The sequence below is a fragment of the Desmodus rotundus genome, chromosome 12 (assembly GCF_022682495.2).
Source record: "Desmodus rotundus isolate HL8 chromosome 12, HLdesRot8A.1, whole genome shotgun sequence".
NCBI lineage: Eukaryota > Metazoa > Chordata > Mammalia > Chiroptera > Phyllostomidae > Desmodus > Desmodus rotundus.
In genome coordinates this window covers 7,866,159-7,888,401 of record NC_071398.1, presented here as the reverse complement: position 1 = coordinate 7,888,401, position 22,243 = coordinate 7,866,159, and the positions used below count along the sequence as shown (strand labels likewise).

Genomic DNA, 22,243 nt, shown 5'->3' with positions numbered 1-22,243 from the left:
GACACTTATCAGCTTCAGATGGAAGCAAACCCTGACCCACGCTACCACGTGGATGAACGTCGAGGACATTACCCTGAGTGAGATAAGCCAGTCGAAAGAAGACGAATCCGGCAGGATGCACTTCTGTGAGGAACTTAAAGCCGTCCAGTTCATATAGACAGAAGGTAGAGCAGTGGTTACCAGGGGCCGAGGGGGAAAGCAGGGGGAATAATTGCATAGTGGGCCCCGGGTTTCAGTTCTACAAGACGAAAGGAGCCACAGGGGTGGGTGGCGGTGATGGCCGTGCAGATGTACATGGCACCACTGCCTCGTACACTTAAAGTGGTGAGGATGGGAAATTTTGTGTTGTGTGTATTTTACAACAGAGGATTAAAAATAATGTCCATCTATCCCTTTAGAAGTCCACGCCGAGAACCCAGCCGAAGGAAACCATCCAGAATGTGAGCGAAGCTCTAGCTAGGAGGACATTCCCCGCATTGGCAGTCCGATCCGCAGGGTGGCCCCACCTTTCCTGACACAGATGCCAAGTCACGTGAAATACCATGGCCCGGGACAGACCTCCCCCCAGGGGAGGGGTGGGGGGTTGCAAAGGTGCAGTCTCCTCTGGCCTTTCCTTAAATTACTTGCAAACCATTCACTCACAGGAAGTAACCCGTCCTTACCTTCCTCCTCACACCACCCTTCCCCTACTCCTTCCCTTTTTCCATTCCTCCCTCCCCTCCTCTTTTTCCCCATTGCCTCTGCCTGGCTCCCTCTTTCTCCAGGCACCATCAGGGTTCACGGCTTCCTTTTCCAACAGCCCTCCATTTTCCCAGCAGAAGGCCAAGCCGGACCTCTCCCTCCACCTGTCCCCTCCCCTGCTTTCTGCTCGGTCTTTCTTCAAGGCAGTCCCCACCACCGGATGTTTACCACACACCTCGGTATACTTTTTTTTTTGTCTGCTGCTATTGGCACATCAGCTCCAGGGGGTGGGGACTTTGTCATGCTCCCAGCTGTTGCCAGCGCCGCTCACAGGGCTCCTTGTGTTGAAGAAACTGAGCAGATGGGAGCAGGTAAATGACCACCGCAGGGCAGAGCCCGAGCGGCGTCTATGTGGCTGGTACCCGCTTCACACAGAACAGGGGCCTCGCTGGACCGAAGATGCCTTTTGGCCATCCCACCACTGAGAAGTTTTGGGGGTTCTTCTCCCTGTGTGGCCTAGCCTCTACTTCTCCCCCTCCTCCCTTCCTTTTAGGAGCAAATGTAGCCCTCCACCCCACATACATGCTCAATGAAGAGTCGTCCCCCCAAAAAAAAATCCTGGTCCCTACTGACCACTTTGCACACAGGCCACACCCCCCCCAATCCTATCAAGATCTTTTCCCAAAAATAATTCCTCCCCTGAGAGGAATTGCCAAGAGAGGGAAGTAAAATGGCACATCTTGTTTTTTATATAAAACAGGAAAACCAAGAACCCATCTAAATATTTAAGAAAGATGGAGGTGGTTCAGCCATTCTATGGGTAAAGCAGCCACGAAAAATGACGGTTTACTTACATTACAGACTAAGAGCTAATTTCTTAATCCGTAAAGTGCTTTCACAGCTCAATAGGAAAAAGACCAACAACCCAATGGAAAAGTGGGCAAAGGATATGAACAGTCTATGGAAAAGGAACTATGAGCGACCCTTAAATATTTTAAAAGATGCTCAACATCATTCATGATAAGAGCAACGGGGGAAAAACAGATACCATTATTCATCTCCCAGACTGCAAATATGGAAAAGTTTGATAACGCAAAAAGTTTGTTGGGAAGGGTGTGGAGTAAAAATCTGCACAACAGGAGGCAAACTTGTTATATTTATCAAAGTTCAAACTGCGTATTTCCCTTGACCTTGCAAATCTCCTCCTGTATGTTTTCCTTAAAGACATATGTAAAATCCTATGCAAATTTTTTATCCCCACCCAAGGACATTTTTTCCCATTACTTCTTAGAGAGAGGGAGGGTGAGAAACATCAATCTGTTATTTTCTTGTACGTGCCCCGTCCAGGGATTGAACCCGCAAGCTGAGTATGTGCCCTGACTGGGAATCGAACCCCAGACCTTTCAGTCTACAGGAGGACACTTCAACCAACTGAGCCATACCAACCAGGGCTGTGTGCTGTGTATATTAACCCTCCTGTCCCCACCGATGTCAAAGAGGTATTGGTCTCTCTGTCCTACCCTTTATTGAGCCCCAGAGGTTTCCTCCGTTGCTTTCTCCCACCCCCTTAACCTACCACCAGTGGAGTTCATGTAACCCACCTACCATCTGCTCCTTTGATTCCAGGGTATAAAATGAGCTGCAAAACTGCCATGCTCCGGAGCATTTTCTCAGCTCCTTGAGATTTTGCTTCCAGCAATTGTCAGTGTGGTGCAAAAAAACAGTTCTCTACAGGTCTAGATATTTCTTACGTTGACAACTTGCAGACTGAGTTTCAGCCAAGGTAAAGTTTGGGTCACCACCCAGCCAACACTCAAAAAATAAACCCAGCAAAGAAAACCAGTAGTTCACATCCTCAGAACACTTGCAAGAAGTTTTTACAAAGTATCGGCACTGGCATTAATTCACTTGGTCGGGAGGACAGCTCTGTGCGGAAGGCAGAGGGGAGTCGGTGTGTCTAGCTTTGTTCCAGCTGTAACAAAGGACCATAAAACCCAGTGCAATAAAATGACAGAAACTTATTCCCCCATGGCTCTGGAGGCTGGCTGGAAGTCTGAAATCAGGTGTTGGCAGGGCCCTGGTCCCTCTGAAGGGAAGGACCCTCCCTTACCTCTACTGACTTGTTGTGGTTGCCAACAAGAACAATCTTATAGTTCTTGGCTTGCAGACACATTATTCCCATCGCTGCCTCCGGATTCACGTGGCACCCTTCTGCCATGTCTCTGTCTTTATGTTCATCTCTTCCCTTGTGCAGACACCAGCCGTACTGAATTAAGGGCCCACCTACCTGCTCCAGTGTGACCTCACCTTAACTAATCACATCAGCTCGGACCCTATTTCCACATAAAGTCACATTCTGAGGTTCCAGGGGTTGGGACTTCAACATATCTTTCTCAGGGACACAAATTTAATCCACAACAGATGGGAAGAGACCTACTAAGCAGTTCTGCTGACCTTTCCTCAGAGGGGCGGGGCGGGGCGGGGGGTATGTTGGGGTGCGAGGAGACTGACCTGGCCCTGCATACATCAGTCACCTCTATCTGACCGAGAAGCAGGCTCAGCAGAGTGTGAGCATCACCAAGAACTTGCCCTCCTGCTCCCCGGCCTCCATCAAAGACCCACTGTGCTCGCACAGCATTTATGGTTGCCCGTGTGCTGGGCGCACCTCACGCTCACCTCATCCAACCCATGAAACGTGCTTTGGGGGATGTACCATCAACCCCCATTCTGCTGACAGAAAGTGAGGCCCGCGCTTCATTTTCCGTCCTTTTTCCACAGACAGCGCATTGTCAACATCGAAACAAGCCCCTCCCCGCCGCAAAAAGGTCACCGCTCACCAAGGGCTCATAGCATTTTTAGCAGTCAAGTTTTTTTTTTAAATTCTCACCTGAAGATGTGCTCATTGATTTTAGAGGGAGGGGAAGGGCGGGAGAAAGCAAAGGAGCGAAACACTGATGCTAGAAACTGGAGCAGTTGCCTCTCCTACTCACCCTGACCCTCCCCACCCAGGACTGAACTTGCAACCCAGGCATGTGCCCTGACAGGGAATCAAACCTGCCACCGTTTAGTTCATGAGATGATGCTCCAACCAGCTGAGCCTTACCAGCCGGGGCTCAAGTACTTCTTTAAAAAAGTTTTTTACTTATTTATTTTTAGACAGAGGGGAAGGGAGGGAGAAAGACAGGGAGAGAAACATCAACGCGCCAGAGAAACACTGATCAGCTGCCTCCCGGGGCCTGAACCTGCAACCCTGGCATGTGCTCCGACTGGAAATCAAACCAGCAATGCCCCTGCCCTGTGGGATGATGCCCAACCAACTGAGCCACACCTGTCAGGGCTCGAGTATCGATTAATTAAGGTATGTACATTGTTTTTTAAGACATAATACTATTGTCCATGTTATAGACTACAGTATAGTGTAAACATAACTTTTATATGCACTGGGAAGCGAAAATTGTGTGTGACTTGCTTTATGGAGACATTTGCTTTATTGCAGTGGTCTGGAACCAGACCGAAATATCTCTGAGGTGTGCGGTAGTGAGTCCATGGTCACCCAGCAAACTCAAGGTGCTGAGAGCCCCCTCTGTCCGTCTACCATGCAGGCGCCAGTCAAGTTGGTGCCATGTCTGGAGACCAGTAAGGTTTGGGGAAGACACGTTGGTTGGGGAACCTAGGTGGACCTTGCTGTCATCAGCTTTCTCTCCCTCTCTGTTCTCCAGTGGAGACCAAGCCTAGTGCTTTTCTGGGCTTACAGCTCCTTTAGAAGGATAAGGCTCCAGGTCCTGCTGTGGAATACAGCCCACCTCCTGCCACACCCAGGCTTGTGAGGCTGGGGAGTGCTGGTTTCCAAGCAGCTTTTTAAGACTGCGGAACCCGCAACCATTCAAAGAGGAAACATAAGAACCCCCAACTTATAAATCAATGCAAAGGGTGCTGAAGGTGGTGGACCTCTCCCGTACCCCTGCAAATGGCCACCCCAGCAAATTCCAGGTTCTGGCCTCCCAAGAGAGAAAACTGGCTTTAAAAAAAAAAAAAAAAAAGTGCACATGGAAATGCAAAACACAAGTAACGTTCACCAATTACTTACGAGGTTCGAACATTCATTAGAAATAGCCTGGACGGTTTGACATTAAGGAATTATTGTTAAAATGTTTAAAGCATGCTGACGGTTTTGTTTTTAAAATGACTCATCTTTTAGTACATTTTGAAATATTTCAGTGGAGTTGCTCTGCTGTCTGTCTTCCATCTGGTTAAAAATGAGATGTGGTGGAGAGGAAACTGTGTAGCCGTTGTTCCATGGGGTTTCAATTGTATCAAACCTAGCAAGTACCTTCGGCTCCACCCAATTGTGTTCCTCCTACTTTTGCATACGTTTAGAATTGTCCATAAAAAAACAACAAGAAAAGCTTTTTAGGCTAAAAAGTCTGCATTGTGCATAACGAGCAGTGTTACTTCTGTAATTCTTTAGAAAGCAATTAAAAGTTGGAGCTCCAGCAGTGACAGGAGCTTCTGAGGGCAGGGAGGCAGGGACAGCACGGGGTCGCAGCGGCGGATGAGTTGCGCCCTGGGTCACCTCGACCGCTTTCCTGCGCAGCTCGCACGCAACTTATTCCCCAAACTCTGCGGGGCAGCAAGCAGCGCGCTGCCCCGGCCATGGGATTCCCCTCTGCCCAAACGGAGATCAGTTCCTCGGTCCTGTGCCGTGGGTGTGTGCATCCATCAGTCTCATCAGTCCCCGTCCCCGCGTCTCCGGTCAGTTCTGTCTGTCCTGTCAGTTCCGTCCGTGTCTACCTGGCCACCCACCTGGTCATCCCACCTGATGGCCACCTCCCACTCCAGAGCCCCCTGGCGTGCCCTCCTCCCCACTCGGGTGGGCATTCGCACCCCGACCGCTCAGCCCCTCTCACGCCGCCGCCCCCGCAGACCCGCGGCGCCCGCGGCCTCTGCCCGCACTCACCAGCCGCGCCGCTCACCACGCTGCACTCTACACGAAACTGAAAGTAGCCGCCTCCAGCCGCCCAGCTAGCCCAGCGCCTGGAGCCGGCTGCTGCTGCCGGGAAATCACGTGGATTCGAGGTGCCCGTCCTCCTGTGGGGGTGGGGATTCGGGCACCAGCCCGCGCCTCGGAGCTTTCTGGGGTGTAGTGACTTTTGTGGGATCCAGAGACAGCCCCGAGGGGCATGGCTGGGCGCAAGCCCCTTTCATACATGCCAAACTGAGGCAGGGGTTAAGGGTTGGCTCACCCGGGGCACGCATGTGGGATGGGGTCAGGGCTCCCCAGGCTGCATTCAGCTCTCCTGCCTCCTTGGAGAGTAAGGGGAGGTGGGACAGGATGGGATAAGAGGACAGGATGGTTGGGGGGGGGGGGTGAGGAGGACACTGAGTACCCAGGAGTCCTGCCCTGTGCTGCTCTCTCCAATGAAGGGAGGGGACAATAATGGGTCTTATTAACTGAGCTCTGGGCCCTCTGACTGGTGCCAAACTCTATCACCTAATTCATCTTATTTGATCCTCGGGCTAACCCTACAAATACAGGTGCAAGTATTACCCCATTTTGCAGAGGAGCAAACTGAGGCCCAGAGAGGAGAAAGTGCAGGAACTTGCCTAAGTCGGACAAGGGAAACAGGCAGAGATGAGGAAGTGATGGAACCAAGGGGACCAGAGGGACAAGAAGGAAAGTGAGATGGCACCCCCAGGAGGGGGTCAATGGCAGTCCTGAACGGCCACTAGTCCAGCTGCCCTCTTGAAGCCTCCCTGCAGCCTCCCCCCCTGGCTTGTGGCATCCGAGCGATGACAGGGAGCTCCGTCCTCCTGCAGGGGGCGTATGCACCCTGCGGACAAGTCTGCCTGCTGGAAAGGTCTTCCTTGCGCCTCCTGGTGACACCCCCGAAGTGAAGCAGCTTTCAGGCTGTCATCAAGGAAGAAGGGGCCATGACAGCCTTGTCCTGACAGGAGATTGTAGGCATTTTGAGGCAGTGGACAGGTATTCAGGCCTGGCTGGGGAGGAAGCCAAGGAGAAGCTGTGGGAGACACGGCAGGAGAGGATGGGGGGTCCCATGGCCAGGACAGGGACCCTTCAAGACAGCTGTGGCCACTGCCCCTGGAGGAATGAGGTCGACTCAGGGTTTCCAGGGCTAGGAAAAGAGGAAGCAGCTCTGAGGCTCAAGCCCTAGGTCCCACCCTACCCCTAATTTCTCTGTGACCCGGGTGTGACTCTTGCCCTCTCTGGCCCTTGGTTTTCCTTTTTTAAAAAAAGATTTTATTTATTTATTTTTAGAGAAAGGGGAAAGGAGGGAGAGAGGGAGAGAAACATCAGTGTGTGGTTGCCTCTTGTGCGCCCCCTACTGGGAACCTGGTCCGCAACCCAGGCATGGGCCCTGACTGGGAATCAAACTGGCAACCCTTTGGTTTGCAGGCCAGCACTAAATCCAGGGCAGTGGCCCTTGGCTTTCTCATCTGTGTGACAGTGAAGCAATCCCTTACCCTGCCCACCACTCAGGGTATGGTAAGGACGCCCCTACTGAGCCCTGTGGGCCTCACCTTCTTCATCTGCACAATGGGGATAATAACGGTACCTGCCTCGGAGCTTATGGTGAAGATTGAATGATAAAGAGCTTAGACCAGGACCTGCCCCGTGGCAGAGCTCCAAAGATGCTGCTGTTCCTTTGACGTACTGACAGTCATGGAATGCTGACTGGCTTCAGCCCTGGGTGAGGAGCAGGGTAGAGCTGAGAGCCAGACACGTGGTCTCTACCTTTAGGAAGCTCCATGTTTATCAGATAATCCCAGAACTAGATGTGAAATGGCAACTGAGGTATTTATTTTCTTATTTACTTGTTTGTTTATTTTTAGAGAGAGGAGAAGGGAGGGAGAAAGCGAGGGAGATTAACATTGATAGGTTGCCTCTCCCTTGCCCCCACCTGAGGACCTGGCCTGCAACCCAGACATGTGCGGTGACGGGGAATCAAACTGGCAAACCCTAATTTCAGGCCTGTGCTCAATCCACTGAACCACACCAGCCAGGGCACCTGAGAAGTACTTTAAAGGAGAGATGCACCAGGCTATGGTTTGGGAACCCTTGAGAGGGGATCTAACTTAGCTGGGGGAAGGGGAGGAAGGCTTGCCCTGAGAATAAGGAGGAACCAGACACGGGAAGGGTGAGGGAAAGCATTCTGGGCCTGTGCCAAGGACCTGTGGCGGGAGCAGGGGCAGTACAGGAAAGGGGCAGGCAGCCAGGGGGTGAGGAGTGTGACCCGAGGTGGCCTGGGCTGCTCATCAGGACCTCCAATGTGCAGACCATTGGGATGGGCTCAAGGAGACCTCTCCCCATCAAATAATTGACCCAATGGCTGCTTTAAAACTCAAGGCTTTATTTAATCCACAGCAGGGTTCCAACAAAAGGAAGGGACAATCCCAGATACTGGAGACAAGAGGGAACTGAGAGCCCAAGCTGCAAGTACAGTGGTCCAGAGAGACGAGGCCCAGGATGTGGGATCCAACCACACTGGCCTGGGGTTTTCGTGTCCCCAGAACGGAAGACGGAGAGGAGGAGGAGGAGGGATTAAAATATCTCCCCTCAATTCAAGAGAGACTAAACTTCACCCACTAAAGGAAGTCACAAAGACTGTTGCCAGGGAGGTGTCAAGTGAAAACCCACACCCTTGCACATGCAGCTCTGCGCACACCGCCCGCGTGGTGCAAGGCTTCCTGAGCTGAGACTGAAGCCTCAACATGCCCCCTTCCGGTGGGGACATGGTGCAGCCACTGGGGCTCCTGGTGGGAGTAAGTGCAAAACCACCCTCTAGGGAAACGGAGGGGATTCAGAAACCTGGGTCTGTTCACAGAAAAACCAAATGTCCCTGAAGACAAGCTCCCAAGCAACCAAACCCCACAAACCACGCAAGGAAGCCATCCACCATGTGAGGGATCTAGCACACACAACCAATAAGAGAACAAGCACCCCAAAGATCCAATAGAACAACCTATCAGAAACAGCAAAGGAACTCATTTAAAAAAAAAGACTTTATTTATTTATTTTTAGAGAGAGGGGAAGGAAGGGAGAAAGAGGGAGAGAAACATCAGTGTGGTTGCCTCTCAAGCGCCCCCTACTGGGGAACCTGGCCTGCAACCCAAGTATGTGCCCTGAGTGGGAATTGAACCAGAGAACCTTTGGTTCACAAGCTGGCACTCAATCCTGATCCAGACAAGCCAGGGCAGGAACTGAGTTTTCAGTGATTAAAGAAATGAGTCATAATGAAATCACTGGACTCCAGGTGGGGCGGCGAATTGGTTAGACTTGAAAATAAATAGAATTTCTAGAAAAGTTATATTAAAATGAAAAATTCAGCGAATGAGTAAACAGATTAGACACAGCTGTAAGAAGCATGAGTGAATTGAAAGATAGTTGAAGAGACTATCAGACTTTAGCAGAGATATAAAGAGACAGAAACTATTAATAGGACAAAAATCCCCTTTCAGGTCCTCTTTGGAAGGTAGCTGGGTCCCATAACTGTTTTATGTGCCTTTATCCTCAGGGCTAGAAAATCACAGGAAGCACCCTGAAGGCGCAGAAGCTCCAGGAACTTACAAAACAGGACATGCCAGTGCACCACCACCAGGCCCAGACCCTGCACCCAAAGATAACATCGAAACAAGTTGCAGCCGATACAAAACCAACTGCAATATCCTGCTCTACAACCACCCAATCACCTAATAAAGGCTCAAAGCCCCCACCCATCAGGGCTGGGCTGGTGCATTTCTCGGAACCCAGCCCTTTCCCTCCCTTGGGAAAGTAAAAAGGAAAGCTTTTTCTCTCTGCGCTTTCTCCTCTCTGTGAATTCTTTCACAGCTCATGTCACTGACCACCCTAACATTTTGGTGGCCTGTAAGGGGACCTTCTCTTTCTCCCTCTCCTCCAGCCTCCTGAGACTTGCAACTAGGGGAGCAGTGGGCAGCGGAAGCTCAACCCGGGCTAAGCCCCTAACCCTGTCTCCACGAGTTCGGAAAGAGGATTCTAATCCTTCTCCATCTCTCGGACTCTGTGGACAGCCTCCTTCTCCCCATCAAGACCAATCTTGGGAAGAAAACATCCCGTGGAAAGTGATAGCTCATCTGCTCCTCTTATCTTCTTCGTGTAAAATCCTGGTACTGCATCTATCACTTTCCCAGGGTTTCAGCTGGGAGGGACGGATGCCTCCAGCTGTCTCCCTGCTGGGTTGGTCTGCGCTCGGGGTGGGGGGTGGGGGGCCAGCGACGCTTGGCTCTGGGGAAGAACCTGACATTCAGTCTGCCCTCAGTCTCCAAGACTCTCAGCTCTGGCCTCTGACCTCCAAGTCATTGCAGTTGGCGATGCCCTTCTCAAACCCTACCCCACCCACCTGGAGTTTGTTCTGGAGATAAGCCTTCCCTGTTACCAAGGGCAACACTCAATCAGCCCCACCCAAGGACTCCCCAGTGGGATGTGTACTTCCGAACTTGAAGGCTCTAGAACTTACAGGCTCTGGAACTTACAACCTCAAGCCCAAGCGCTCAACTTTCTATTGCAACACAGCCTGGCCTCAATACAAGCTGGGGGACCAGGAAGTCTGGCCCATGATCGGATCTCTTAATTTTAATACTATCCTCCACCTTGACCTGTACCATCGCTAACTCCATCTGCTCCTTAGGTTTCGTTCCCAGGAGCAGACAAGAGTTTAACCTTCAGTGGGGATTCCAGGGATCCCCGGCCTCTTTGTCCTGACTATGCCTTTTTGTTCAAATTTGCCTCTACTACCACCACCACCACCACCCATTCACGCCTGTCTTGTTACAGAATAAACACTGTATTTGTTTTCCAAACGAGCTGCAGCTCTCATCCCTCAAGGCCACACTCTTTTCATCCAATATGACCCAGCAGGGGGCGGAGGGTGACGCTATTCCTCACCGGCCTAACCCAAGCCCTGCGTTCATCTCCCACTGGGAATTGGGCTTGGCCCCGCTGTGCCCACCTTGCGTAAAAACAAGGGTACAAAGAGGGAGAAACTCTCACCGTCCCCCCCCCCAACACCTTGCCCCAGACTGTAAAACAGTACATTCTCCTCCTGGAGACCTGAAAATCCTGGGAACAATTTCCCTGCCTCTCAATGCAGAGGAAAAAAGTGGCATTTTAAACGGAAGCTGCTTTTCCGCCCCTTCGCCTGATGAAAGCAAACTCCTTCTAGGAGAAGCCTGCTTTTCTTTTCCTACATTTTTGAAATGCAAATACCTGGTCTTCTTCAAGAACTCCTCCTGTCTAGGCCATCTTTTAAAATACACATCTGGGGGAGATAATTCTTATTGAGAGGTGGAAAACCTTCGCTATATCTGAGCAAACCAATTTAATTTATTCCAGCTACTCCTTTCTAATTCTGATAAGTTATTGAATGTCTAGGCGTTCTGAAATAACATGAAATACTGGAGCACGGATTACAAGCGTCAAGTCCGCCTGCTTTTGGCTTTTTATTACCAAGAGGCTGTAAAACGGGTTTGGAGCTGTAGTAAATGTCTTGGGCTCTTCGGAAGCGTGTTTCTTGAAAGGTGGGAGTGTATTTGCCGATAGAGGGATCGACGTTTCCGAAGGTCCGTTGCTTACTTTTCATCATTGGAAACTGAGGTTTCTAAAAGTTAAAAGGTCAAACTAGGATGGAAAGGAACTGTTTGGTTTTTCATAATAGAAAGCTTAAGGCACGAAGATGCAAGTTTGAAGGACAAAGATGGAAAGTGAATGATTCTGAACATAGTTATTTCTGCATGGATAAAAAGTGCGTGAAAGTTGCAGAAAGGGTTGTGCCGGTGGTGAAAGTTTTAAATTTGTGAAGAAAAAAAACCTCAGTGAGGTTCTTGTGGTCCTCCTGCCACCTACCCGCTCTCTGGTGACATTCTTTGACGCTGGGGGGACCTGGAGTTGTTTATGTCACTGTAACTCCCATCCTCTCTAGCTGGGAAATTTTTCTCCTGTTCCCAGGCTTCTGACCTTGCAGGGGCCAAGCTGCTCCACGGAGGTTTTGCCTGCTGCTGATTCTTCAGATTGGAGCCAAGACTTTCTCCGTTTCCACCGCTCGAGAACAGTCCTGACGCTCCTTATCAGAGTCTGGACGGGGATTCCTGCTGGTATTTAGGACCTGCCACCCCCTTTTCCAGTCTTCTTCAAAGTGGTCAAAAGCGAATGAGGAAAGTCGTGCTTTCTCTACGAAAATTACATGTGTGGTCGTTATGCGTTCAGTCTTCACGTGTGTGGGCTTCACTGACATGCGTGTCTGTGTAGTGCCTGGGGTGTGTTTTCTGCCTCTGGATGGCAGGGCTAGGGGGTGATATTTTATTGGCCTGAAGATATTAAGTACTTATACAAATTAAGCAGGATCCTATGTTCTGGACAAGATATTTCACATTAAAACCAGTTCTAAGTTTGATTAATGTCTTTTAGGGTAATTACAAAAATTATATCTATATATATATATATATATTTGCTTTACAACAAGGTTTTGTTATAATCTTTTAGTTAAGCTTGTTTGACAAACTTCCCACAGTTTACATTTTAAAAAGAACTTTTAACCAAGAAATGACTTCGGGTTGTCCCAATGGGCCTCAGGAATGACTCAAGGATTTATTCTCCCTCATTGTAAAAGAGAAGTTTTTGAACTAATTTGCTCAAAATTACATGGGAAGCTTTGCCAAACAGAATAAGGATAACTATCGTCTATTTGTAGGCACACGTTTTTATCAAAATTGATTTTCTAGAAATTTCAACCTGCCCATTTCTGTTTGCAAAAATGTAAAGCCAAGTTCAAACAGGAAATTCTCAGGGGTAACAGGGGTGCTGTCAGCGACCCTGGACAAGCCGAGGGTGCTGGCCCCCTGTGGGCACATCCAGCCGTGGTGCTCTGGGGCTGTGACCCCCACACCGGGAGTTTGTGAATTGTTTCCAGCGTTCAGTGCACACTTCCGGTAAGTTCTGCACAGTGTTTTAAGATCTTGCATACTGTTTGGTCTGAATATATACTGAGATTGTGTATTAAATGCAAAAATACGGGCTTTATAGTATTCTTTTATGTCATTTCATTGCAATTATTCCTTTCCAAGAAACTGTTGTCTTGGAAATGTTGTATCTTACAAAGAAGCCAAGTTCTTTGTCAGTGGCATTATGATCAATCAATAACCCTGCCATTTTAAATTTAGTCATTTACAAATGGCCATTGTTTTACTCTAACGCATCTGCAGATGTGTCTTTGGGAAAGATCATGACAAAAACTCTGCCTTAGGTTAAATTACAGGGATCTAAGCAGGTCGTATATTTGAAGTAAGTGAAGATTGATGGAACCCTAAGGAATAACTAGATTCATGGAAATAAGGCATATAATCAAAGCAATCAAAAGCTGATTCAAAATATTGCTAACTTCAAATCTTTTTGCGTCCAGATATAAGGAAACTTTTTTTCTCTAGAATAATTTGTAAATTATACCTTTATAAGCAATACTAAGGCATTTGTATTCTTCTCCCTGCCTAATCCCTCTAGAATCCAGCAACTTTTAATAAGGGAGTATTATTTTCATGGCAATCTGTTTGCATAAGCCCAATAAGAATCCGTTCTCTTTATAATAACACCGGTTTCCAAATGTGGCTTCATTAACCAAGTCTTTGTCTGGAATGTCATAATCGAGAGAGTCACACCTGGACTCGGGATGGCACCAGAAAGCCCTAAGGAATTAAGATTGACTCTGAGAGCCAGGAAGAGCCTCGTGGAGAAATGGCCTGCAGGGTAGATTGCTCGGTCACGTGGTTCCTGGCAGTCTTTCCAGGGAAGGAAGGAAGGTCGCTTTCCTGGAAGATGGCAATTAAAGAACCTGAAGACATTTGGGGGAACTTCAAGAACTGGAGGGATCCACCCAAACTAATAGGTCTTTCAGGCAAAGCCAAATGGCAACTGTGTGTTTTGGCTTCTTTGCCCCGAGAGGCCGACTAAAGCTCAATTCAAGGTTCCTTGTAAGATTCCAGCGAAGCGGGTCTGAAACAACCCGCACAGTCAATTGCTCTTCTTGCTGGTGCTCGTGAGAATGATCAGTCCCAACAGAAACCGGACTTAATGCACTCTCTGATAAGCTGAGGGCGATTTTAGGGAGAGAAATTGGGTTTCAGTGGAAATCACATGTCTCTTCGTCCCCCACAAACTGAATTAAATCCCGATTTTTCTATCTTTCTTCCAAGCTAATGTATCATTTTTTCTTTCTTCCCTTTAATTGGCGTGGCTGAGAGCTGCTGATACAGCGTCAGCCACACAGAATTTAACCCCTACTCCGCCTCCCCCTTTTTGGGATTTGAAAGCCAATATCTGGTCTTGGTTTTCTTGGCTGACTCTTTCCTAGATGCTATCGTAGCTTTTCTGTTTATTGTCACTTTGGGGCCATGTCTCCTGAGATGACTTATGTCTTTCAGCCAGAAGAGCATCCAAGCTCTAGGAGACTTCTTTCACAAACGCACCGCCCAACCTCCCCCCCCCACCCCGCCACCCCCGGCTACAGCTCTCGCCTTTCAAGCTGTCCAGTTCCACCCTCCCCTCTCAGTGGTCCCTACTCGGATCCACAGGCAGGCACAACTCCATGTCCATAATCCACAGGAAGTAGTTCCAGAAGAAGGGACGTTCATCCCTACTCACTCGAACTAGACCGAGTCCAGGTCACTGAGAATGAATCCATCTCAAAAACCAGAGAGGGGAATAACAGGACAAAAGCCCCCTTTACAAGTCCTCTTTGCCAGAGCTGTGTGGGTCCCATAAAGCATGACTGACCCTAATTGTCTTATGAGCCTTTATCCTCAGGGCCAGAAAGTTACTGGAAGCGCCCTGAAGGTGCAGAGGTTCCGGGAACTTACAAAACAGGACATACCAGAGCGAGATGACCAGGCCCAGATCGTGCTCCCAAAGATAACATCATCGAAACAAGTTGCAGCCGATACAAGACCAACTGCAACATCCTGCTCTGCAACCACTCAATCACCTAATAAAGGCTCAAAGCCCCGACCCATCAGAGCTGGGGCTGGTGCATTTCTCAGAACCCAGCCCTTTCCCTCTCTTGGGAAAGTAAAAATGAAAGCTTTTACTCTCTGCGCTTTCTCCTCTCTGCGAATTCTTTCACAGCCCGCGTCACCGACCACCCTAACAACTATGACAGAAAAACTAAGAGACATAGAAGGTGGGATGAGAAGGCCCAACATATGTCTAATGGAAATTCAGGAAGTTCAGAATAGCAAAGATAGAGGAGGGGCAATAATTGGAGAGATCATGACGGAGAAATTTGCAGAGCTGATGAAAGATATCAACCCTAAGCTGCACGATTATGCTGGGTCCAAAACCAGTAGGGTGAGAGGTAGACGGGGACCAGAAAACACAGGACCCTGGAGTTCGTGTCAGAGGATTTTGCCTTTATTCTGACTGCCTTTACCCTTGACGAGTTTTAAAAAGACACATGAATGATCAGATTTGCTTCTTGAGGCTACCGTGGGGAACAGACTGTAGGGGATGTCTGGGTGCAGAGACCCACTGGGAAGCTGTAGATGGGTCCCCACAAGAGATACTGGTAGCCTGGCCTAGGATAAAGATGGAGAGACAGAAAAATGTGCCCACTCAAGAAATATTGAGGACACAAAATGGACAGGACTCTGCAATGGGATCAGGGAAAAGAGCAGGTTAAGGGTGTGCCTCAGATTCTAAGCCGTGGACCTGGAAGGAGAGAGACATCGACAGAGCTGAGTCCATGGGCACTTAGAAAGGATAGGTCTACAGTACATAAGGGAAGAAGGAACATCTTCTATTAGGAGACAGACAGCAGGAAGGTGGGTGGGTTGGTACGACTGGGAGCAGGAGGATGAGGGAGGGGAGCTGCTGATGGCACTGGCCAGCTCTCAGGGCAGTGGGGTACAAGGCTGTTTGTGGGGAGGGAGGTGGGAGATTGACAGGACGGGGCAGCTGGAAAGTGCAGGACGGGAGAGAAGGACTGAAGATGTCATTGCAGTGGGCAGGGAAGTGAGTTGACCAGAAAGCTGAGGGAGGCTCACCCAGAAAGGGCAAGGGTCTATTGGAGGTGGAGGGTTGTGGGTCCTTACTGGAACTGTGCACTGAGGAGTGGCTGGAGGACATCGCTGCCAGTGAGCAGAGCAGGCAGAGGCTGGACTGCCAAGGAACCTGTCTGAGGCAAGCTATGTGTCCCCAGGAAGCTAGTTAGCTTGGCTAGGAATTTTAATCCCCAACTAGTGTGATACCTGTGGTGCCAGTAGGAATTCTTCTTTTCTGCGTGACCTCTCTGTGCCTCAGTTTGCCCAGATGTAAGAATGGGGTGATAACAAAATCTCCCTCCTAGGGTTGGGTTATGAGGACTAAATCATGAATTCACATAGAGGGCTTGAGCAAGTGCTCTGCCCATAGCAGTCTCTTAGTAGCTATTAGTGACAACTTTTCCTAGCCTTTGAGGCAAAGGGGTGGGGGTCAGTGAAATCATCAATGCCCCAGCCTCGGCTGCTCCCAGGCATGCCCTGTTGGAGGCCAACCCTGGAGGGGCAGAGGAAACACCACCCTTTCACACTCCTGGGGCTCAGTTAATGGGTTGGGGCACAAGCAGAAAAGGTGGCCACAGTGGTGGTGTACTTACTCACATTGCCCTGGAGATGCAGGAGCAGCTTATGGAAAGGTAGGTCACAGCTGGGGACATTGGGTTACACACTGCCAGAGTCGCAGGAGGCAGAGTCCCCCAGAGCAACAACAGGCCAGCCTCAGCCTCCAGGCAGTGCCCATGCCGGGAGCTTGGCTGGCTCCAGGCTCCCTCCCCACCACAAACGCCCCAGGTTGAGCCTCCTTTGACACAGCCTTCCTCTCTACTGACTCCAGAGCCTAGAATTGAGCCTCTCTGCCTCCCCGGAGGGAAGAGGACACACATTCAGCTGTGTGTTGACCTGAAGGTCACTGGGAGAGTTGACCGCACTGGGTGGAGCGTGTGCAAGGCTGAGCAGGGCAGGAGTCAGCTTGAAGGAGCTCAGTGGGGGGGCTCCTCCACTCAGGATGGTTGGCTCAGCCAGGCCTTGCATGCAGGTGAGCAATCAGCACTTGGGTCTGAGGAGTGGGCACGAGGGAGGGTCTGCACCACAGGGGCAAGATCAGAGGAGAGTCTCAGCAAGGAACCCCGGGAGCCCGGACCAGAGGGCCAGGACTGGAGGCAGGAGACTGGTGGGCCACAGGCACGCTCCGGGCCCAGCCTCAGGCTTCAGAGTGCGACAGGATAAAAGCAGCTACCACGTGCCCGGCACTGCGAGGAGAGCTTGTGCGCATTCCCTAGTGTGGTCCTCACGGCCACCCTGCGAGCGGCCGCCATGGCTGTACCCACTACACGGGGGTGGAAATGGCTCCAAGCACCGAGGAGGCTTAAAAGGCTGCCCCAGAGCTGGGATTTGCCCCTGCTCTGTCCCAACCCAGACCATGTGTGTTACGTATGATAAGCCACTGTGACAGACTGTGCCCAGCAACAGGAATCCAGCTGTGCCTCCTGCTTTCTGTTCTGCTCAATTCTGTTCCATTCCTTCTCGAGAGGATACTGTAAAGAATTCTCATTGTAGCCATGGCTCGGCTTCACCGATTGTCAATCATGGCCAGTCAAATTTTATCTCTACTCCCGCTATATCTGTTTTGGATAACAGCTATATGTTAATTAAGCCAATGTCATGACTTATTGAAGGTTTATTAAGGATATCTCTTTTAACTTCTTCAGGCAACTTGCCATCTCTTACTTCTGTGCCTTAGGTCTAGGATGGCTGTGTCCTCATTATACAGAGGTGGAAACTGAAGGCCAAGGTCACACAGAGAATGAGGGTTTGGGACAGCCCCACTGAACCTGGGACACCTCCACCCAACCCCTGGCAGCAGGAGTTTCTTCCACAGGAGGGAAAGCAGCATTCTAGTGTCATCAGCGCCCTCTAGTGGTGATAAAGCATTACACCCACTCCAGTACCTGGTTATCTGTGTAAAAGCTGAATAGGATCCACCTGTGTTGAGCCTGGTTTGGGGTGGGGGGGGGTTGGGGAGAAGAAGGCTGGTTTTAAGACAAATATAAGGCCCCTAAACAGTGTCTCCCAAATCCCCAGGCTCCCGTGCAGCCTGAGGGGCCCAAAAGGTAGGCTTGTTCCAGGAGCCAAGCTCTGTGCTACGACCGGGTTTTGAACCTGAGCCTTCCTCATTGTGTGACCTCCAGCCTGCCTAACCTCTCTGAGCTCCTGCTTCCTTGTTCCACGAGCAGGGATATTAGGGGGTGTGATGAATATAAAATGAGACGCTGCCTATAAAGTGCCTGGACCTTAGCACACCCTCAGCCCGAGTCCAGTCAGGAGACCCATTTTGCCGAGCGGTCTCTCCATCCTGCCTCCCTTTGCCCCCAGCAAGCCGCCCTCTACCTGGGACAGTGGGAAAGGGCCCTTCCCAGGCCTGACTCTTACTGGGGCTGTTGGAGAGGTTGATACACTTTAAGAAATGCCCACAGGGGCACTTCGGGGGGGGAGGTGTAAATTGAAGAAGCATGGCTGGGGACAGGGTGGGGCAACAACATCAGCCTTCTGCCCCTGGTACCAAGCCAGCTGGACAGGCCTGAGTTCTCTGGGCTGCCCTCCCTCTCTGGGGGTTGGGCTGAGTCTCAGGCTACGTCTCCCCAACCCCCAGGCTGTCCATACCCTTGACCTGACTCACTTGTGCAGAACATACTGGACTTGGCCGAAGGTCATCACGGCCCTTGATATCCAGGGAGCTGGTTTGCCAGAAGGCTGTCTGGATTACCTTCGTGGTGTCCTGGTTCACTAGGGCACAGGGCAGTGGGGAGGGGCACAGGGCAGACCCCCTACCCCAGCCTCCGCCATGGCTCAGCCTCTGTGGGATGAGGGGTTAGACTGGGCCCTACTCTGGTGGAGGTGAGATGGCTATGCTCAGGGGACACAGAGAGAGCCCTGACCCCTGACCCTGGTCAGGGTACTACCAGAGAAACAGAACCAATAGGTGTTGTTATTTATTGTTTGTTGATTTCAGCAATGGGCCTACCTGGCTGCAGAGGCTGACTAGGCAGGTCTGAGGTCGTAAGGCAGGCGGGTGGGCCGGAGGGTCTTGGGAAGCTGGTGCTGCAGCCCACGGGTGTGACGGCTGCTCCCTCAGGGAAAGCCCGCTGTTGCTCTGCATACCATTCTGCCAGCCAGGTGAAGTCCACGCAGATTATCGAGCACGAGCTCCCTTATTGGAAGTCCACTGATGGTGGATGAATCACACCTGCAAAGTCCCTGCCCTGCAGCACCCTGTTGTCTGATTGCATAACTGGGCCCAGCCACGCTGACGCATAACCCTGACCTCCCCAGGGCACCCATTGTCCACTTGGCTCCCTGCACGGGCTCTTACACCACACTCCGTCTCTGGGTCCAGACAATCACGAAGTCAGGCCTCCAGCTCCAGTGAAGCAGCTACCCAGCGTGCGACCCTGACCACGCGGGCCCTTCTCCCAGGGGAGGACGGTGGCGGTCACTCTTCTCCCTGCGCTCCCAACTTAAGTCCTGCAAAGTAAAGTTAACCACCACTCACTCCTCGGAGGTTAAGTGCTAAAGAGAGAAGGGAGGAAGGAAAATAAAGATATTGGCTTTAAAGTGTGTATGGATAACGTACAGCTTTGGCTGCAAACATGCATAACCAACGAGGAAGAAATGTTCCTGACCTTGACGGCTGTTGTTTCTGCAGCCAGCCATGCGGCTGTTGTGGGCTTTTATAACTATCTTCTTCCACTGCCCCTCCCGTGCCCTCAGCAAACGTCTCAGCGGGTCATGGCTCTCCACCTGGTGGGGTGACCCAAACCTTCATTCCCCAGGAGTCTGGGCTGAGTCACCCCGCCTTAATGGGCGTGTTGTGGCTTTGCACTGACTTTAATCACAGGGTATGGCCGGACTAAGTGGCATCCTGGGGGTTCTCCTGTATTTCAAACATCCTCTTCCTCATCTTCATTGTATGGGAGCAGCCTAATCTCCTCTCGATAATCACCCTGGCCAATAAAGCCCTTCTTTGTCTTGTTGACAAGTTCAAAGTGGCCAGGTGGCAGCCTCAGCTTCCAGTTCCGTGCAATCATGGTTCTGTCTCTCGGGGGAATCGTTCCTCCCTCTCGTGGACTGAATTGTGTTTCCCCAAATTTATGTCCATCGCAGAACCTCAGATTGTGGCCTTATTTGGAAATGAAACTTTTGTGGATGTCAATCAAATGCCTGGTGTCCTTATAAGGCCATGTGAAGACACAGAGACACAGAAAGAGAGGGAAGGAGGCCATGGGAAGGTGGAGGCAGATGTTGGAGTGAGGCTGCGAGAAGCCAAGGAAGGCCCGGGATGGCTGGGAACACCTGCACTCGGTTAAACTGGTCATCATCCACTGCGGTCTCCGAGAACCGGCTGTCTTCTGCACGGGCTGGAATGGAGGTGTGGGAATCACCACCCCTGCATCCTTCTAGTTCCTGTTGGTGGCACTGATCTCAGCAGACCCTCCAGGGATGGGGCACTGCTTTTGGTGGACTATTTTCCTACATAGAGGCAATTCTAGTGACTTCCATTGGCCTTTTGACACCATAATGCCCCTCACTCCACAGGTCAGGGGACGAATGTGGGGGTCCTGCCCATTGCTGAATCTGTCTATTCCAATGATGGATTCTGGAACTGGGGACATGCTCACTTATAGGATGCACTCAGGGACCCACCGGACTCCGTGAGGGATGAACCTGAGCTAAAAGGCCATCGATCATCTGACCTCCTTAAGTTTCCGCTCTGACTGGTGGACTACAGTGATGTTCCCGGTCCCCCAGAATTAATGTCAATGTAGAGCCAGAGCTGAGTAATCCCCAGATTACTTCCTTCTCCCCGGGGCACAGTCTCCTGGTGAAAAGCTGTAGGCTCCTTCGGGGGAAGACTGGGAGATATATTACCAGACGCATATTTTTCCCGGGGTGCAGGTGCTTCCTCAAGGGGACCCAGCCCCCTTCATTCAAGGGGTTCTGAATCTGTAAACTGGCTTAAGTCTGGGAGTTGATGGAGGAGGCATAATTCTCTGCTCTGGTGATTCAAGTGAGACTTCCATTCACTCGACTGAGGACTCATCTGCTTATCCAGATCAAATAAGACTTGAGTAGACTGTCTGTTTCTTCTTCCCAAGGGAATAATGCCACGAGCAGCCAGCCAACACCCAGGTCTCTGCCAGTCAAACCATTCTGATTTCTGTTTCAACGCTGCTGTCCATCATGGTGACCACGGCCGCCTTGTCTTTGGTGATTAAGTGCCACTATTTATTCACTGCCATTCTGGGACCCATTCTCCCATTGCATTTAGGGATACAGTCAAGTGGCACAATTCCCCACCATGCTTTCTGGCCTACTGAGAGGACTGGCCCAGAGCTCTGCAATGGTGCTGCCCACCACCCCCTCCCCCAGCCCCCGTGTATTCCTCACAGTCACGGTGAAAGTTGCGTCCTCCTGACCCTCCCAGGACGGGCGAGCGATCTGAGGTCACTCACCCACTCGAACCTTCCCAACACCCTGAGCCTCCAAAAGTCTCCCTGTACCGTATCCCAAGGCCGTTCTGGCACGTCAGGGTCATTTAGTGTAGACCACCTTTTAGTCTACGTCTCAGCCAATCGCCAACCAAACCGTTACAGCCCTAACTCCTCGTGCTTAGTCCATAATCCCACAGCCTCTGCTTATGGGCCTGTATTAACATGTTCCGCCTGATCCAACTCTACGTCCCTTCCACCGTTACCCCGCACCCTTAACATCCATCCGCACCCCCCACCCCAGATGTTTGTCTGTAGGAGCTGCAGAAGCCACGCCGGTCTTTTGGTGCGTAGTGCTTGCTCTACACTTTTAGTGTGTAGCCCCAACACACCTCGCTCTTGGAGGCAGGTGTGCTGGGGCTTGAGCCGGTTATAGGACTAGGAGACGGGAGGGGTGGGGAGGGAGTAGGTCCTGAGAAGAGTCAGTGGTGTCTTTCAAAGTAAGTATATCCCAGGGGGGCCCCCACAGTTCTGCAGACAGATGGTTCACTTCCTTAGAAACAGGTGCGAAGGCTGCGGACCTGGAAGCTCTCCCTTGTCAGACTGTAGACATGTGTGGCTTCTCATCTCCCTTTTGGCTACGTAAAAGATATTCATCTCCATTGTTATTATGTAAAATGTCCCTTCCAACTTAGAGTGCCCAGTGAGGTGTTCACAGTAACTTCCTTGTGTTTCCAGCCCCTTCACAGCAGGGGGAGGCTGCAGACCCGGCCACACGCCCCCTTTAGGCACATCGTCCCATTAAAGGCCCCGGAAGTCCTCCAGGGAAGAACCCTATGAACCTGCCTGAACCTGAGGTTTCCAACTTATATGACCATGAGCTCATTTGGGGGAGTGTTTCTCCTATAGAAATGAGACTTTTAAAAAATCTTAGAAAATGCAGATTTTAATAAGCCGCTATGGCCTGAGCTGAAATTTGCGGATTTTTTTGTTTATTCTTAGCTATATAATTGTTGCTTAAT

At 50.7% G+C, this 22,243-nt stretch overlaps 1 protein-coding gene across 3 annotated transcripts in view; it reads right to left on the bottom strand.

Annotated features, from left to right (window-relative positions):
* Positions 1–5,728, bottom strand: part of NLRC5 (NLR family CARD domain containing 5) — a 76,985-nt gene extending 71,257 nt beyond the window's left edge. For all 3 annotated transcript variants that reach the window (XM_053916121.1, XM_045188368.2, XM_045188369.2), the window contains exon 1: positions 5,639–5,728. The gene's annotated coding sequence lies outside the window, so the exon portion shown is untranslated. The remainder of the gene's footprint in view (positions 1–5,638) is intronic.
* Positions 5,729–22,243: the final 16,515 nt, after the last annotated feature.